At 37.3% G+C, this 16,901-nt stretch overlaps 1 protein-coding gene across 1 annotated transcript in view; it reads left to right on the top strand.

The window, feature by feature from the left end:
- Window positions 1–16,901, top strand: part of LOC140168556 (ornithine decarboxylase-like) — a 92,792-nt gene that overhangs the window by 31,043 nt on the left and 44,848 nt on the right. The gene's annotated exons all lie outside the window — the stretch shown is intronic.

Below are 16,901 nucleotides of genomic sequence, written 5' to 3'. Positions count from 1 at the left end.
TAAAGTCGAGGCAATTTCCCGATCTCCCGTATGAATTTGGCGACATTTGGATCGAAACTGACGGAGCCGTTTACATAAACCACATACATACATACATAAAAAATAAAAAAACCTTCCCTAAGTTCATGTCTCTTCTTACTATAAATAGGGGAATGTTGTATGTATGTATGTATCTATGTGGTTTATGTAAAAGGCTCCGTCAGTTTCGATCCAAATGTCGCCAAATTCATACGGGAGATCGGGAAATTGCCTCGACTTTATTTGGTTGAAATCGGTCAAGAATTGGCCTCAAAATCAGTGAAAATGTGGTTAAAAACGGGGTTTTTGTTATGAAAATCAGTTACCAGCCTGCGCGTCACTGCAGCTGGCAGGCAGCGCGTCGGCGCGCGAGCGTAATGCGCACTACGCCAATGCGCGCGTAAACGGCGCAGAGCCACGCGACTTGCGAGCCAGAGACCAGTGGACATGATAATACAGAAAGAAGGAAAAGTCAATAAAAATTAAAGGGCAAAAAGGTACATGGACGGGTCACGGGATTATGATAAAGATGAACACGTACGCATACACGCTCTGAGAGGACGTATACGGGAAAAATATGTGTGTTGTATAAACAAAATGAAGCGGTAGACCTATACTATAAAGAAAAATGAAATTAAAATGACAAAAGAGGTACGAGTAATTAGGCCAACGGGTTAAATTAACTAAATGAAACGGGAACGAAACAAAGAAGGAAAGAAACTAATCAGGAAATGTAAGAAAAAAAAGAAGCTATAATAATGATAACAGAATTAAATAAAAACCATGGAAACGGGAAATCACAAGCAGCAAATAAAAAATGAAGCTAAAAGGGAAATGTAACAAATAACAGATTTAGAAAAAAATGGGAACGGGTTTAAATAAATAACATGGAAACGAAAAATCAAAATGTATCTTTTCGATGATTCTACCTGTCCAGTAATTCTTCCTGTTATAGTGAACGCTCTCATTTACTCATCTAGCGGGGACCCGCGCGAAGCGCGGGTATCCCGCTAGTTTTTTAAAATTATGGCCTAGAACTTTTTTTATCACCCATGATTCAAAAATTTGAACACGGGTCACACGTTTTTACTGATTTTTTGCCTATATTTTAAAAACTAAGCAAAATTTCGAAAAAATAAAAAAACACTTTCTAGATTTATTTGTCTAAATTAATAAAATTCATGTTTTACAGTTTTTGATTTTCAAATAATTTTTTATGGCGGACCAAAATGTTTGGTCAAAAAAGCCGTTTTTGAGATTTTCTCGAAAATTGTAATTTTTGACCCAAAACTGACATTTTAAATGGATTTATGAGCTCATTTCCGTTAAAAAAATGTATACTTTTATATACTTTACATAAATAGTTTTCGAATTATGAGGTGAATAATAATGGATAATTAGTGATCCTGTGTGCCTCCTTAAGGGCAGAGTAATGGGAGAGAACATGGACCTTTTCGAGCATCATTATTTTTTAATTGTATGTCGAAAGTATAATAAAACTATACATTTTTGGAAAGGAAATGAGTCAAGGTTTCCCATGGTGACGTCAGATTTGTTCAAAAATCTCAAGTTTTTGAAAAAATCACAAAAATGCACTTTTTTACCCCAATTTTTTTGTGACAAGTTAAAAAAAAATCCGTTCGGAGTAAAAACTTTTTAGTTAGTTTTTCATGGAGAAGAGACATGAACTTAGGGAAGGTTTTTTTATTTTTTTTGAAATTCGTCTTATTTTTCAAAATATTGCAAAAAACATGTGAAAAAAACTATTTTGTCACTCTATTAAGCTAAAAGTTGCACATAATGGTGTATATTTTTGTTTAAAACAAATATTTTGAAAAAATGAGAAAACCTTCCCTAGACTTTGATGTGCTCTAAACGATAGTGCAAAATGTTTACCTTTTGCTTGCATATTTTTCGAGTTATCTTGTCACAAAAATTGTGCAATATTGTCAAAAATGAACTCTGAGAAATCGACGTTTTAGTAAAAAAATGTCAAAATTATGCACAAAACGTCCTAATATTTTAAAACGGTAAGACTTTCACGCTTGTAAAAGCTGTATCTGGTGCATGGTCTAAATATGCATCTTTTTGCACCAATGAATCTATAATGTCTGCTTTTAGTGCGCCAAAATCCAAAATAATTAAAAAATCTAAGTGGCTTTTTCACTGCAAATGTTTGTTTTGTTTACATCACATTTGCTGGCGTTAACAACAATATCAATATATTTTATTAACATTCACCAAACAAACTGGTATAGTTAATATTTACAAATACAAATATTTACAATTGAAATTGCAATATTAAAGTTACAAGTACAAATATTTACAATTATAGAAGAAATATAAATTAGTCTTAATAATAATAGACAATATTAATAGTGGCGCTCAAGTCCATGTTACATTGAGCCTATAGAATGAAAATATGACAGGTGGTCGCTGCTCTAAGCCCAAATGGGAACTTTGTTATTATCTATAAGTCCATGTTCGTTCGTGAATCAAAAGCTGATTTGACGAATTTGGTTATTGGAGTAATACTGTCAAAATCACTTGCACTCATTATAAGTTTGAAAATGTCAGTGTCTACCATACCATCTATATCATACATTTCATGTATTGTAGATAATAAATCTTGGCGAGGGTTGGTATAGAAAGGACATATCATTACAAAATGAAATTCATCCTCCACCTTATTTAAATTACAAAGTGTACAAATTCTATTCTCTGGATTAATTTTTGGAAAGAAGTGACGCCCCTTTTCGATCATGAGATTATGTGCGCTTATTCTTAATTTACAGAATGCAGCCCTGGAAGATCTTTTAGCGATAATAACATAATTTTCTGTACTGAAAGAATTTTTGAATGTACAATATGTTCTGAGTTTAGGACTAAAATTATTAATATGATTAACCCAAAGATTGTTATAGACGATTTGAAGTTTAGATACAATAATTTCATTAAAATTGGAAGCGGTGATCGTATTTGGTTTATCCCAAATGTCAATCCTATTGATAAGGCTAAATATATTTTTATACCTGTCGACCATGTGAAATTATTAGTACACACTAACTTTCTGTTATCTACAAGTGCTTGAATTACAAGAGAATCATTACCATTCATACATTTTTCGTTTAGCTTCCACCAGTATTTTACAGATAAAGAAAGCATAGTTGTGAGCAGTGGAAAACTACCTAATTCGCCTCTTACTGCATTGTTAGTGGATTTTTATGAACTCCGAGTATAATTTTGCAAACCTTAATGTGAATAGATTCACTTGGAAGTTTATCACATGTTGTAAGAAAGTTTGAGTCGTTCAGTTTGTTTAACAAATATGGTGCCCAAACCTCACATCCATAGCTAAGGATTGGTTGGATGAGGGTCTGAAATAATTTCATGCTACATTTGTAGGAGTCACTTATAAAATTATCCCTAATTTTATAATATGCTTTCATTGCTTTGTCTTTAAGTCTAATCATTGCTTTTGTAAATGAACCAGATGGTACAAAAATGATACCCAAATAGCAATATTCATTAGTTATGTTGATGTTACAATTACCATAATTAAATTTACAACCTTTCAAAACATGACCACCTTTATTGAATATCATGACATTTGATTTGTCAATGTTAACTAACAGTTTCCACTTTCTGCAATAATTGTGCAATTTATCAAGGGCATGTTGAAGGCCATTTGCACTTTCAGATAAAATGATTAGATCATCAGCATACATGAGACAACTGAGAGGTGAGTTGTTAAGACTCACTGGAGCGCAATTAGCATCAAATATTTTTGGAAGATCGCTAAGAAAAATATTGAAGAAAATTTGGCTAAGGACACAGCCTTGTTTCACGCCGACTGTGGTGTTAAACGCATCAGTAAGTTTGTTGTCACATTTTACAGCGAAAGAAACAGATGTATACATGTTCTTACTTATTTGCAAAAAGTTGCCGCCAATACCCGTTTGGCTTAATTTATATAAAGAGCATTTCGCCAGATGGTATCAAAGGCGGCAGAAAAATCAATAAAACATACATATAAATAAGATTTACTAGCACGATGAATATATTTATTAATAAGTGTTTTGAGAACTAAAATGTGGTCACTGGTTCGAGAGCCCTTTCTAAAACCAATTTGATTATGTGGAATTATAGTTTCCTTATCACAAAAGACATTTAAACGGTTATATAACACTAAACAAAATAATTTACATAAATTACTCGATACAGCGATTCCTCTGTAATTTTTGGCTGATTTTTGTCGCCTTTTTTGTGAAGTACTGTTACTGTGCTAAGTCTCCAGGAAGAGGAAAAATTCCCTGCCTAAAAATTGAATTAAAAAGACAGGTTAAAGATGGTGCAAGAACTGATATACCCTCTTTTAACATTTCGTTATAAATACCGTCAACTCCAACTGCCTTTCCTTTTTTTAGAGTTGAGATTGCTTCTTTGACTTCGTTGATGGTAATAATAGCATTACTGTTATTTACATCATTAGTAATAATAGAATCAATATTATTTACATCATTTTCATTAAAATTTGACACAAAATTATTTATATAATCTTCAAATAGTGTATCATTATGAGAAACATTTCTATTCATGAGAGTCAGAAAGTGTTCCCACCACTGTTTAGGTGTGATAGGATTCTGGGATGAAGACTTTTTGGTAGTGCATAAACCTTCATAAACTTTCCAAAATCCCTGCGGATCATTGGTTTCTAATTTGTCAAGCGTCCGAAAAATGTTATCTCTAAAAAGCGTCTTTTTAGAGTTCAAAAGTTTCTTATATTGTTTACATAATTTACGGTAATCATGCACTAAAAAAAGATTATGTGGCTGTCGTTTAATAGAGCGAGATATCGATTTGATTTTACGATACATAGATTTACAATCTTGATCATACCACTTATTTTTGGAACGTTTTTTTGCGGGTAGTAGGCCTACTCTTCTTCTTTAAACCCGCTTTAGTTCCGACACACTCAAGTAAATCATAAAAATCATCAATACAATTCTCAACTGAGTTTTCCGTCCCGTTTTCCGTGTTGGATGATTGTTCCAAATAAAACGGTCAATTTTGACTTTATATCAGGCTGTTTCAAAGCCCAGCGCCATTGTTTACCTGATGTAATAGACCAGATAAAGTGATCAGGGGATCATTAAGTATGCAAGTGTCATCATTAGCAAAAATGGTTTTATACTCGCACCAGCCTGTTTTTAAGGTGCATGAGATCATGCAATGGATGGAATAAGGAATCAGTTCATGGACTTTGAAATATTCAATATCGTTGAAAAGATCAGTATGGCATAACAAGTAATCAATTAAGCTAGGGTTACCCCAGTGATTATAACATGTATAGTTGCCACATAAATCTCCGAGTTTACGACCATTTACAATTCGGAGACCACTACCTTTACACATGTCTAAAAGAAGTTTACCATGTGTGTCGATCATTTTGGTATCCAAATTTCTTCTACAGATAGGTGTATCGATCGTATAATCGGAATGAACGTTTAAATATTTACAAGTATCATTTTCTACAAAATCAGGTTCAACACTAGTTCTAGCGTTAAAGTCACCCATTAGAACGCAATTGCCATGTTTAGAAAAATTAGTGATGTCTTTTTCAATTAATGTGAAAATGTCATCACTACGTAAATTATAACTTGAACCCGTAGGACTAATGTAGATGTTGCAAATATAAATATCATTTTGAATACCAAAAAATTTCTTACATAATTTAAACCACATAAACTCTGAATGAGAAGGTTTGAGGAATTTAATTCCTTTAACTAAACTGAGACGGACACCGACAGCAAGGCCCCCAAAAGCATGAGGCGCTTTTAATGAACGAGGCCTATGATTTTGTTCGATGTGATATCCATCAAGATCAATTATGTCAGAAATCTCGCAGTGTGTCTCAGTTAAGCAAAAAATATCTAAACTTTCAAGTAATCTTCGAACTGGATTGAAACCTAACTTAGATGTGCGAACATTAGCGATCCTTGAAAAAGACCGTCGATGTTCCATGCACCTATTTTGAGCGACGATCTAGAAAATAGAGACATGATGAAATCTTAATTTTAAATTACCCTTGTATCTGTGTTTTACTCCAATATCTTGAGTGGAGGTTTAATACCTTTTGTATCTTACACCTTAGGTTGCTTGAGAACATTTTTGTACCTTCATTTGAAAGGTGATATCCATCAGTACCAAATAAGTGACGATGAGGGATACCATTTCTGGAGAAGTTACCGTGGTCACAGAATGTAGTATTATCGTTCCCAGTTGAATTAATGAGACCCTTCAGGATCGCGTTAACTATCTCGGTGGCGGTGTTTAATTCTTGGTTGTCAGTTCTTGATATTCCAAGTGATGTGATGAATTTAGTCTGCGGGTATTTTGAACTGTAATGATCTACTACAGAATGAAGGTACTGGGCGCACTCATTTGGACTTGGTGCATATTTTATGTCATTTGTTATCTCATGAATAACTATGCAATCGGGTGCAAATGACAGATGTTCAAGTTGATCGGCTGCTTCAACAATTGTGTAGGCCTTGAGCAATATCACCTGTGCGTCTGGAACCAACCGATTGGCTTCCACTGGTGCGAGGTGGGAGTTGCCGATTACTACCACTGTTGGTTTAGTAGAGGCCGGGTGATCATGTCTACGATGAAATGATCTCGTGCTGTTAGCACTGTTTGCTCCGGGAACTGTGTGATTGACATACTGAATGCGCCTTGACTGCGTCGGACATACGCGCAGAGTTGCGCCGCGTCACGCGACGCGAATCGCGCGCGTAATCACAATATTTCGCATTCGCGCATTTCTGACTCATTATTTCCCGCCAATTTACTAAGCTGTCTTGAGCCATGTGACATTTTAGAGTTGAAAGGAGTGAAATAAATCAAGCAAAAATACAAGTAAATATTAGGAAGTTGTATTTTTGTCAGTTTCAAGTGAAAGAATACATGTTAGTGTTGATAAATATCAAGAAATCTCAAATTCGGGCGTGAACGAATGTGTCTTCCATTACTCTGGCCTTAATGCGCCAAAATTCAAAATAATTAAAAAATCTAAGTGGCATTTTGACTGCAAATTTTTGTTTTGTTTATACCCCAGACAAACAAGAACCTAGACCTATAACTTTGGTTTGCGTAGTGAAGTCAACACTGCTTAGCAACGATTTTGACAAGGACGCAACCCGGACGCAAACAAGCAGACATGTTCGCGTCTACAGAACATGTTGCATTTGACGCGGGCGATAACGGCGCAGCAATCACGCAAACGATCGCGTTTTTCGTTCCAGACTCTCTCTCTCTCTCTGTGTCAGGTGGCGCTGTCTTCACAAGAGTACATTGAAATCGTAACGCTCCTTCGCTTAAATATCTATGCAAGAGTACGCCATCTCACTCGATCCGATGCCAAGTGTGTTGCACCTTGCATTCCCTGGTTAGAAACCAGCTTCACGTCATTAGTCCAAGATGTTGGTGGACGTCCTCTTCCTCGTTTGCCTTCCATGGCCCCTTGCAAAATCTGTTTTTCTACACCTCCATGTTTCCTGACAATATGGCCAAAGTACTTCAGCTTTCTCTCCATTATGCCGCTTCTGATGGTTAGACTTGTACCAATCTTGTCAAGGATCCAGGAATTTGTTCTCCTGTCTTTCCATGTCACTCGTAGAAGCCTCCTGTAAAGCTGGTTTCATACTTTCTGCCGCTTGCCGCTGAGCGGCATGACGCTTCATCATGCCGCTTGTACTTTTCTGCAAGCGGAGCGGCACACCGCTAAGCGGCAGCGGCATGACTCTGAAAGCTACTCTTGCCGCTCAGCACCGCTCCAAAATCGTATTTTGTTCTCATACGTCAGAGCGGCACCGCTCCGAGTTGACTTGAATTCAACTCCCAGCGGTGCTGCCGCCGCGGCAAAGCGGTGGAGTAATCGATATATCGGCTTGCCGCTGGTCACCGCTAGCGTTTTTAGTGAGATTGCGCAGTGAAGTAAAATCATCTTCAGAGCGGCAAAGCGGCAAGCGGCAGGAAAGTATGAAACCAGCATAACACCACATCTCAAAAGCATCTACTCTTTTCCTATCATTCTTGGTCATAGCCCAAGACTCGCATCCATAAGTGGCAATGGAAAACACAGTTGCACGAAGTAGGCGTACCTTGAGGTCAATGGATAGGCCTCTGCTTTTCCATATGCTTGACATGCCCTGCACAGTTGTCCTTGCAATAGCCAGTCTTCTCTTAATTTCAGTTGTGCTGACACCACTGTTGTTAATCATTGAACCCAGATATTCAAATTGCTTCACCTCCTCAATCTGTTGTCCATCTATCACAAACTCATCACTTTTTCTCTCTCTGTCTACAACCATTATTTTTGTCTTCTTTGTGTTCAGGAGAAGGTGTTTTTCTTCACTGGCCTCTTTGATGCGCTTCAAAAGATCAATCAGCTCTACTCTGCTGCTACAAATAAGAGTGGTATCATCGGCGTACCTCAGGTTAGTAATTCTTGTACCGCTTATTTCTCCGCGTCTGACCTAGACTCGATCCTCCAGTCCTCGAATACTCACGCACGGCCGCTCCACTGTGCTGTATTGAGGACTGGAGCAAGGCAACGTGAAGGATTGTGGGTAAAAAAAGGCGCCGCCATTAGAGGCCAGAAGGATTCAGGCTACGTCCGACCACCCGACCAAAATCACCTTGGATACGTGGCTTCACCTACTGCCATGGTTAGGGATGGGCAGTTACAGGTCTAGGTGGTATGTCTATGGTTTATACCGCATTTGCCGGCGTTAACAACATACCGAATGCGCCTTGACTGCGTTGGACATACGCGCAGAGTTGCGCCGCGTCACGCGACGCGAATCGCGCGCGTAATCACAATATTTCGCATTCGCGCATTTCTGACTCATTATTTCCCGCCAATTTACTAAGCTGTCTTGAGCCATGTGACTTTTTAGAGTTGAAAAGAGTGAAATAAATCAAGCAAAAATACGTGTAAATATTAACCAGTTGTATTTAATCAGTTTCAAGTGAAAGAATACATCTTAGTGTTGATAAATATCAAGAAATCTCAAATTCGGGCGTGGACGAATGAGTCTTCCATTACTCTGGCCTTAAGGGAGCTCAATTATGACCCCCACCCTCAGCTATGTGAGGAGGGGCAGGGAGATCATCTTTTGTGCGGTTACATTAATGACTTTCCCCACCCCCGGGGATACATTGAGGGCATCTTATACCCACTAATGTGACGTATAGACCTAAACACACATCAAAAACACAAACCCATCTCAATATGTGCTTTGACCTTTACCGTGGTGACGTTTGAAAAATGGCTGCAAAATCGAAATTTTAGCCTCTATTCTACCCCCTCCCTCAAGATGTGGGTGATAGCGGATATTTGTAATGACTGAACTTTGTTTACAACTTAGGGAACAAGTTATGTAATGAAAGATCAAGCACAATTATCAATAATATTATCATCATATCCAATGTTTTCAAAAATGCTGATTATATTCAACCGATCCTTTAATTCTTTTGAGGAGTGTATGTCATAATTCTTTGAATTATGACATTTATGTCGAACTTTGCTCTGTTGACCTACAAACACAACAAATTTGGCTGGTTCCATTTAGGTGTAAGTTGGGACATGTGTGAACATTACAGATATGCCAAAAAATCAGGTTTGGAAAAAAATAACCAATTTCATATTATGAGATCGTACATTATGGCTTTAAAGATTAAGGGATCTAGAATGAGCGTTTATTGCGTTTCGACAGTATTTTTTGAGGGACATGAGAGCACCTCAGACCTATCGAATTGCATTCTGAATACGAAGCATGTCTTTCTGATATCAAATAATTTTCAATTTTTGAAAATCACAATATAATAAAATTTTATGACAAATTATAAAAATTTGATATTTTTCAAATTTTTGATATATAACAGTCCTCGAAGTAAATTATATAAATCTAATGATATATTCTTAAAGTGTATGTAGCAGGGAGGAAAAGCCGACGGTCAATTGAAAATTTTGACCTTTCATAGTGAAGATATGGATTTTTTTCCCAAAAAGACCTTTTTTTTTTGGTGTTTTGGGGAAAAAATCCATATCTTCAATACTGAGAAGTCAAAAAGCCGACAGTCAATTGAAAATTTTGACCTTTCATAGTGAAGATATGGATTTTTTTTCCCAAAAAGACCTTTTTTTTTGTGGTGTTTTGGGGAAAAAATCCATATCTTCAATACGAAAGGTCAAAATTTTCAATTGAGCGTCGGCTTTTCATCCCACCTACATACACTTTAAGTATAAATCATCAGATTTATAAAGTTTACTTCAAGTACTGTTAAATATCAAAAATATCAATTTTAATGATTTGCCATAAAATGTGTATTTCAAATTGCGAATTTCAAAAATCAAAATTATTTGATATCAGAATGACATTCTTCGTATTCAGAATGCAATTCGATATGTCTGATGTGCTCGAATGTCCCAAAATAAATACTGTCCAAACGTTCATACCCCAGCCCTTAAGTTCAACACCCATGTCAACCAATGTTTGATACCATGAGGTGTTAAGATAGTAGGTTACGTTTTTCGCTAGAGGTCACGAATGGTCACACAGGGATAAAATAAAAATGCTTCGATCTTGTTGAAAGATATATCAAATTACTCGTCTGATGACAAAGATTAAAAATGTATAGTTTGTACTATCTACGACCTATCATTATTGAGGTATTCTACAAAAACCTCATTTTTAGGCAAAATGACATGTTTTTGGTTATACAGGAATCAAAAGTTCAACTTACTCCGATTCTTGCAAAAAAAATTGATTGGAGGCAAGTATCCATAGGTTGGCACTTGAGCCGATCATTATGATCATTCTTTTATAATAAATAAAATAAATTTCGGATTTATATAGCTGACGATGTAGAGAGTCGAATAAATTTCGATTTCTAGTGTTGTAAATCAATTTCATGATTTACAAGCAATAAAATGACCATTTCAGTGAATCTGCGAACCATACTCTAAACATCACAATGAAAATTCGATATAAAGCTCAGATAAGGAGGCTAGTCATTTCCAGGGACAGGCGATTTGCGCGGAACTTTCTTTCCGCGCAATTTAGGGATACATGATTTGCACTGAAAAAAAAAGTTCAGCGCAATTCCGCGCAATTTGCTATTTTTTTCCGCGCAAATCGCCTGTCCCTGGTCATTTCCTAGGACCGTGTTATAGGTCTCCTTAATTTCGCATTTCTCATGCTCGCTCAACTCTAATATCCATTGCTGGTTAGCCAGCTCGGGAAAAGAATCATATTTGGCAGAAAAATAAGGAGATATTATGAAAGTAAAAAGTAAAAGATCACAAGCGCCTGATGAAGTCTGATGGTATCAGACAAAACGTAAGATCCAGTAAAGATTTAAAAGTTGTAAAATAAAAACTATTCGTGCCTCGGTTCGTGCCGCAAATAGCTATGGTTCTCCGCTCAGTTGAGCGCAAGGATAGAATTAGGATTAAAATAACCAACGTTCCCTGAAGGTTGTATTGCAGACAAATTATAATCCAAACTTGATATTTTAGACCCGGGGCATGAAATGTTAACAACAGCAATAACAAACGTCATCATTTTCATCGATATTTTTTAGATATTCGTGAAGGCATACATGTAGGCCTATTATCGATGTCTTCAGGGGTTTCATTTTTATATAATTAATATTGATTGAAAGCACTGACGCCCTTTTTCGCCTTCCAAAAAATTTGCGTTGTAAGTTGCTAAGATATTCTGGCTTTTACTTTGGAAGCACCTATTGAAATTAAGAACGCAGTATCAATTAAAGTTTGGAATAGAAGCACACTGAAACATATCAATTATATCTCCCCAAGTAAAAGACAATTGGCATTCTTGAATCAAATACACAGCTGGCCAAACACGTGAGAGTATACTTACCAGTTTGGTTGATGAATTTTATTTTTTATAGTCCTCACATTTTTTGTGCGAAAGTTATTGGTAAAGGCCTATATATTATTTACCATTCATAACAGTACGACGGCAACTTCATCTACTTCCGGTTTATTTTACCGTACGTGACCTTTGAATGACGTCATATTTTTTAAATTTAAAGGCCCCGTATTTTCGTGCCGAAGCGCGCACCAAAACAATGGCTATTTTACCATGAAAGAATTTGATTTATTCAAATTCACATATTTTTAAAGAGATAAACATATGATTAGAAGTTCCATTATACTGAAACAAATCAAATGTTTTCACTTGATGGAGAAAAAAAGGTTTAAACTCCGTAAATATTTGAAAATTCTGACTACGCATTCACCGACGCGTTTTACAAAATCCTTCAAAACACCTTTTTTCTGAGCTCGCCGCCGTTGATATTTTCCCATGTGTTAGACGCTTCCTAAATGAAATTTGTACCCCTAACCTTATACAAATTGGTTGTTTTATACGGCAAATTCACACCCCAAGTTTGTTGTTTTTTCTGAGCTGTGCGTACTGCGTACACGCACAATCAGCCATGATCAATAATATTACCTTCAATTATTAAAAACAATTAAACATATTGTCTTTCTTTTATGAATTTGAATTCGTTAACATAAATGCTTGTAATTATATATTTTTCAAATCACTGACGATGATCGGCGTATTTTCTATTTCGAAATCAAAGTTGGAATTGATCATCTTTATGACTGACGGGAAATTCCCGGCCTGGTTGGTCATTGAGCTCGCCAGGCCCAGAGCTGTCCAGGACACGGCCACGGGTGTTGTTTTACTGCGCTGGCGGCGGTCGCTGCTGGTCTGGTTCTTTACCTGGCCCGTACAACATGTAATAAGCTTAGGCCTACTTGATATTAAGATATTGAGATCCAAAGCCAAGCTCGGACACGATCTGTGCTGATGCCTCTCTGCACTGTGGCATGTGTGATGTGAATGATCATCACTCGATAAGCTTACTGAAAATTCATGAACTGAAACTGGGTGTGCTAATTTAAATATTCTTTTATAGTGTATTGGGCACTTGGGCAGATCTATCTATTATCATGATTATGGGCTGGCATACTAGGAGTTTGTCAAAAATCTAGGCCTAAGCCCTTTAAGGCCACACTGAACAATTTATGCATCCAACTCCACGGACGCACAATGATTGTTCTGTGCGGCCTTAGGCCTAGACATGCTAGATTTACAAACTCCCTATTATTTTGCTGGAAGTAAATCATCGATGATCGAGAGCGTATATGACTTCTGCGGTGTAGCCGGTGTTAACAAAGTGCACGCTTTGTATGTTCACAGCAATTTACTATACATTGATTGATTCACTTCCAAGTTCGGTAGTGGCGTCAATAATTTTAAGCGATTGCGTAACTGCAAGTGTGCCAACAAACCGCCCTTGTACGTGTGTATGCTGTGCGCGATTAACTTTATGTACACAATTAACTTTATGCGCATGATTCAATATTGCAATCAGTGAAATATGCACATGCTCAATGAAAATGACAAGGGGGCCTAAGCGGACCCCACAACGTTAGACGCTCCACTCGCTGCGCTCGAATTGGATCGTATATATTGCGATCACCGCACCAGTATTAAATTCCATGCATCGGGCCCGTAAATTGAAACAATTCATTCATAATAAATGGACACAATGCTTGACAGAAGCAGTCAAGTTAATCGATAAGGCGCTAGACTAGTGCAAGAGGTTGCGGTTTCAAACCCTGGCGGTGGTTAGTACACTTTGGTGTTAAAAATTGGGTTAGCTTGAAATTCCAATGGACAAGGAACTCACTGCTAATTGTCTCATTGTATTAAACCCATACGAAACTCGGGGAGCTGATCCTGGCTGTGAAGGATAATTGTGGAATGTCTTGTGTGTGCTTCTTAGCTGCAACCGGGAGCTGTAAGCCCTGTGTTAAATGGTTTATGGAATGATATGGGCCGAAGTGGTCAGCAACAACCTATAAAGCTTGAGACTTGTGAATCAACGTCTAAGCGCTGGGCCTGTGCGTAGCGCACTATTAATCACTGCGCTTTTTGTGTCCAATTAATGTGTCAAGTCGCAAATAAGCGAATCAAGTCAAGTATGCAAGACTCCAATTCTACTCACAGCCATAGGCATAGGAACAGGCCAGTAAGGGGCCGAAAAAAAGAAAACCCTGTTCTGCGGGCCCGACCGACCCAGATTTTGAACAAATTAGAAAATAAATTTTTCCTCTGCCAACCCAAATTTCGGAAATTTCAGGAACAAATTTTTTTGTGTATTTTCTCAAATTGCAAATTATTTACAGATTTTGGTAATTTTTTTGGGTCATTTCCAAAACAAAAAAAAGGCCGACCGACCAACCCTACTTCGTCCACCCGTAGAACAGGGTTTCTTTTTTTCGTTGCCTATTAACCATGATTTATTTGGGGGGGGGGCTGATTTTGAAAATGTGGACCTTTTTTTTCAAAATTTTGACTGGAGGGCGGCAGATTTTGAAAAAGTGGCTTTTTTCCCCAAAATTTTGACCTTTTTTGACCTTCCCATTTTTTCGCTCGCTACACGAGCAAATGGGACAAAAAGTGCCCCTTAAAGCGCCCAATTATGGCAAATAGGTATAGAGAAAGTCAGCATCCGAAAGTCTGTGTGGCACATCCCCGTAAATTTTTTCTGAAGACCCCCGGGGCTGCCCCTCCTGGTTATGGGTCTGCATAGAAAAGAGTACTGTATTTACAGTATTACTGTAAGATTTTTTGCATCTCAACAGAAAGGAAGTATTATTAGCAGGGGAACAAGCCATTTTTGAGTATACAACTATACACATGCTGTGGGGTAGGCCTATATATACCGTATTTGTTCCATTAATTGTCCATGCCATAAGCACCCACCTACAAGCCTGGATATAAGCAGGTCTGGACCAGGAGCCACAGTTGGAAAAAGCGGCTCCTGGACCTGTGATTATCCCGGGGTGATTACCTAGTGAACCAGGGTCCTATTTCATAAAACTGCTGTCACTGCTGCACATTTGTAAAGTGGAACCTCTTTAATGCAGAATCTATGGGGCACAGGTTATCATCAAGTACTTTTAACATACAAAAGCAATGCCAGTGACTTCAACAAAAAAATGTGTTAAGGCTCTCACCAATTCCCGGGTAGCCTACTCTCGGGCCCGTTCGTCCTTGGCCTACCTGAGTCAAAATTCCATTAACAGGTGAAACCTCCCCCCCTCCAAAAAATAAGTTGCAAGTTAAAGACCCTAAATTACTTGTTATAGGTTGGAAACTGGAGAAATACTGCTACATTGTACTAAAAAAATGCTCGCAATGCATACTAATTCAATGTGTCCCTGGGTGTTCAATAGAAGCAAAAGTAATTTTAATTACTTTTAAAAAATGTACATACTTTATCCAGCTTTCATGCATGAGAGTGGCTTTGCTTGAAAAAAGATGAGAACCAAAAATAGTCAAAAAAGCTGATCAGCTGAAAAATCTCCTGCCTGAGCTCTTAGCAGCATTTCTCCACTTTCCAACCTTGAATAACAAGTAATTTTGGGGTCTATAACTTCAATTTTTTGTTTTTTGTGTAAAGTGTGCCGAAACTAGAGGAAGGTCATGATGAGAAACAGATATTTTGATGAGAAACGGCCAAAATGAAAAGAATTTAAATTTTCTATTTTTTTTTGATGAGAAAAAATTGCTATTTGTGGTGAGATAAATTTTCTCATCATAGTGTGTGTCTATTATTATTGTCTCATTGAAACTGGGGACACTACAGTTGATAATCCCCAGTAAATTTGTTTCTCATCCAAAAACAATCTTTTCATTTCGCTGTTTCTCATCAAAATGTCTGTTTTCTCATCCAAAACTTCATAGTGCCTGGCCAGTACTCCACATAACATAGAAACTGACACGCTTCACTTTGATGTGACAGAACAGAATTGACATGGACAAAAATCTCATCCTTGACCTATTCCCTAAGGAACTTGAACATGCTGAACCAAAAATGGGATGGCTTCTTTAACCCTAACTAAGTAGTTTTTACACCAATGTTATCAAAAACACACAAAACATAACTTCAAATCATAAGCACATTTTGGGAATCATTTTTTTATTGCCTAAAGGTTCACTAAGAACCTGCTTCACAAACTAGCTACATTATCACTTTTGGATGTTATGATAAGGCGACGAAAAAAGAAAACCCTGTTCTTTGGTCCTGATCAACCCAAATTTTCCACAGTTTGGGAAACAAATTTTCCTGTACAAAGGAATGCCAACCCAAATTTTGAAAATATCAGGAACAATTTTTTGTTTGTATTTCCCCAAATTGCAGATTACAGATTTTGGTGATTTAGGGGGTCATTTTGCAAAAAAAAAGAGACCTGACTGAACGACCCTACTTGAAAGTTCAGCCCGCCCTTATAACAAGGTGTTATTTTTCGTCGCCTAACCTGAATCCCTTGAACTAATTTTTCTTTTCAAATCACAGTATTCAAAATCTTGTCATTATAAACATGGTAAACAAAGTAGTAGATCTATTATAGCATTCATTGGGGACATTCATGTGTACCATGCACAAATTTTGATTGTAACCGCCAAATTTTGACAAATTTTTTAATGTCACTTTAGTTGCAAGCTCCAGTTGAAAATTTATGACTCCTCTTCCAAACTGACAGCCCCTAATTATATTGACATCAGTAATGTTGATTTAGGGTGGTGCAATAATTATGTGTACCCCGGGGTGGTGAATTCTCAAAATGGTCTGCCAAAATCGCTTGCCCCCCTCTGGCCGTGCCAAAAATCTTTGCCCACCCCTTTCGATGTGCCAAAAACCTTTGCCCCCCCTTTTGACGTGCCAAAAATCTTTGCCCCCTTACACATGCAAGATTTTGGGGA

Source organism: Amphiura filiformis, chromosome 13 (genome assembly GCF_039555335.1).
Source record: "Amphiura filiformis chromosome 13, Afil_fr2py, whole genome shotgun sequence".
In the NCBI taxonomy this organism is placed as follows: domain Eukaryota; kingdom Metazoa; phylum Echinodermata; class Ophiuroidea; order Amphilepidida; family Amphiuridae; genus Amphiura; species Amphiura filiformis.
The sequence above is the reverse complement of the archived record's forward strand: the minus strand, read 5'-3'. Positions and strand labels throughout refer to the sequence as shown.